Raw genomic sequence first — 3624 nt, forward strand, 5'->3', positions numbered from 1 at the left:
GTGGGAAAGCATCCTGGGCAGAAGGCATTGCAAGTGCAAAGCAAAGAAGTCCACAGGTGCATGCCATATTCAAGGAGCAGTGGGACCAGAAAGTAAAGCTGGACAGGTAAGCTGAAGCTGGGCGGTGAGAGGCTTGATGTGCTGGCTGCCCTCTAGGGAGCTGGGAGACAGGGTTTAAAACAAAGGAGTGATGACAGCACCAAGTCTGTATTTTAGATGGTTAAGCAGCAGCAGTGTGGAGGGTAAATGGGAGGGGGAGACACCAGAGCAATTTATTGTTTGGGGGTCAGGGGTACTGATGTTCAGATTGAGAGTCTGATAAAAGCTACAAGTCCTATCCCCAAGAAACTGTGCATATCCTTATAAATTCTGGGGAGTTATGGATACCCCTTTTCCTGCAAAACTCACCCATCCACGCCAAGTGAAATGTCAAGGCCTTGATGTCTGAGTATGCTTGGCATGTTTGAAGAACCCAAGGAAGACAGTGTGTCTAAAACTGAGTGAACAAAGAAAAGAGTAGGGAGAAATGAGGTCAGAGAGGAAAGCAAACACCAGGTAATAATAGAGTTTTCTGGGTGTATTAGTCTGTTCAGGCTGCCATTAAAAACCATAAACTGGTTTAAACAACAGAAACTTACTATCTCAAAGTTCTGGACGCTAGGAAGTCCAAGATCTAGGTGCTGGTCAATTTGGTTTCTGGTGAGGAATCTTTCTGGCTTACAGACAACTGCTTTCTATGTCCTCACATGCAAGGGGGGGGGGGAGATCTCTTCCTGTTCTTATAAGGGCACTAATCCCATCGTGAGGACCCTACCTTCATGACCTCATCTAATTCGTTACCCTGGGGCTTAGAGCTTTGATACACGAATTTGGGGAGGTATACAAACATTCAGTCCACAACAGTGGGGAAAAGACTTTGGGCTTCTTTCTGAGAAGGAAAGCCAAAACGGGGGAAGGTGTATTAAAGTGACATCCAGCCGGGCTCCGTAGCTCAGGGGTTAGAGCACTGGTCTCATAAAGTGACATCCAAAAAACAGTTGGAAACTTAGATCTGGGACTACAGCGAGGCCTAAGCTAGAGACAGGCTTAGGGGATAGGTTTGGATGGTGATTGAAGCCATAGGTGTGAGTAAAATTGCCCAGGGAAGGAGTGTAAACAAAGAAAGGGCATGTCAGGATGGGAAGGATGATCTTAGGAGCAACTGGGGGGCGGGGGGCGGGGGGTGAAGTAGGAGTAGAATAGAGCGTGGGGTCCTGCAGAATCAGAAGTGAGATGAGAGGCTCAGTACTGCAGACTTGGTGTTCAGATGTCACCTCCAGGAACAGGAAGGCTCTTTATGGGGCAGGACTTTGAGTGGACACAGCTACATGGAGATCCCGCACTGAGGGGCCAGGTACCATCGTTTAGGGGGACCAGTGGAGAAGTGAGAAAAGGTACACCATGGAGCAGGCACTACAGGTAAGGCATCATTGTAAGTGCTGCCTTAGGCACAATATCTCATCTCCTCCTTAAAGCCACCTTCCTCACCTATCCACCCCATATTGGCATGATTATCCTCATTTTACCATGTGAGTACTAAGGCTCAGAGGTTAGGTAACTTGTCCAAGTTCACACAGCTGGTTAAAGACAGGCCTAGGAATCAAGGCCACATCTGTCTTTACTCCATGCCTGTGTTCTGCTCATTATTCCACACTGCCTAGGGGCAAAACATGACCTGAGACGCTATGGGCGGATTCTATGCTATAGCATACTAAAATGCCTTTAGCGGTTGAGCGGCTGCCTTCGGCTCAGGTCATGATCCTGGAGTCCCGGGATCGAGTCCCGCATCGGGCTCCCTGCTCGGCGGGGAGTCAGCTTCTCCCTCTGACCCTCTTTCCCTCTTGTGCTCTCTCTCTCTCATTCTCTCTCTCTCAAATAAATAAAATCTTTAAAAAAATAAAATAAAGTAAAATGCCTTTAGCAATCAGGCAGGTCATGTATGAAGGCCAGGTATGATAGTGATGCTAAGCTGCTTGATATAGCCCTATTATTGTCCCTTTTAAAACTGCAGAGACCAGACAAAAATCAAAGCCTTGGACTGCCAGCTTTCAACTACTGTATAGTATCCAATGCTGAGATGTTGGCTAGGGGGGAAAAAGTCTTCATGGTAAAGCAGTTTCAGTAGGATGGAGAGAGCTGAATCCTAGCTGCAGTGAGGTAGGGAGTGAAGATGTTAAGGAAATTCAGATTGTGAATGTAGACTACTCAAAAACTTGGATGGGAACGAAAGGGGACCGGAGAAGTTGTGGGAACGACTTGAGCTTGGCAAATGTCAGGACAAAACTGCAGTGGTAGGTGTGGTTAGGAGGAAGAGGTGATGTTCCATTGAGGGGGCAAAGCTGATGAAGTAGATGAGTTCAGCTGGATTAGGGAGCAATGAGGGAGTGCAGAAGACGTCTCTAAAAAGGTAGTTGGAGGAGCACCTGGGTGGCTCAGTCCATTAAGCGTTCAACTCTCCATCTCAGCTCAGGTCTTAATCTCAGGGGTGTGAGTTCAGGCTCCATGTTGGGCTCCACACTGGACATGGAGCCTACATATAAAAAAATAAATAGAAAGGTAGTTGAAGTCTGAGTGGAGAGTCTTGAATGCCATGTTGAAGCATTTAAACTGTGATCTGGCAAACAGTTGGCAGCCACTGAAAGGATGCTTCATGTTGACAATGGCAACTGCTGAAATTTAGCCTAGCAGCCAGTGCCTGTGGTGGAGAGAAAAGAGCAGTAACATGGAGGCACATACTAATGCAGGCAGAAAAATAAATGAAGAGATAAATGTGAGAACGATTTTGGAGGAAAAAGCAGAAGTAGTGACTGATAACTGCTAATAGGACCCAGGGAAACACAGTTGGAAGCCAAGGCCCAGATTTCAAGCCTGAATGGCCGGAGGGAAAGATGTTTTGTAGGTTTTAGAAGTATTGAAATTTACAGAAATGGTTGCTCATCAAAGTAAAAATGTACAGCAGAATATAGGAAGGCGATGCTGGAGCTCAAGATGGGGGTAAACTACAGGCTGCCCTCAAAGTAGAGAAGCAGGTGGGAGGCCTGCTCAACAACGTGAAAGAGCTTCGGAGAAGCCCCAGCACGCGTCCTGCGTGAGCAGGACAGACAAGAACAGGCCTGGTTTGATTCACTCCAAGTGACTTTTAGGAAGGAAACGCAAACTCAAGGACTTCCGGCCCTTCCCCCATTCAAAAGAAAAGTCCATTATCATTTTATTGAGCGCCTTCGTGGCATTTTGCATATCGCTCATGGATTCCCCTCTGCATCCGTGAGACGTGGGTCACCCCTCCACGTTCCGTTCCCAGAGTCGCACAGCTAGGAAAGGGCGGAGCCGGGATTCCACCTCAGGTCCGGCCGCCCCGAGCCCGCTCGGAAGTTCTGCTCGGGCCTTCCTCGTTCTCGGGCCGGGGGGAGTGGAGGATGTCGGGCGAACCTGCTGTGCCAGGCCCTGACCCTGCCTCCCTCACCAGCGGGAAAACCACCGCTAGAGCCAGGGACCCAGCCTCCCGCGGAGGCCGCTGCCACCGGCCCAATCAGCGTCCGCCCCGGGCGCCTCCCAACAAACGGCCCGCTGATTGGCTTGTTCTGC

The sequence above is a fragment of the Callorhinus ursinus genome, unplaced genomic scaffold (genome assembly GCF_003265705.2).
Source record: "Callorhinus ursinus isolate GAN/ISIS: 27379988/994484 unplaced genomic scaffold, GSC_fseal_2.0 scaffold18, whole genome shotgun sequence".
Classification (NCBI taxonomy): Eukaryota; Metazoa; Chordata; class Mammalia; order Carnivora; family Otariidae; genus Callorhinus; species Callorhinus ursinus.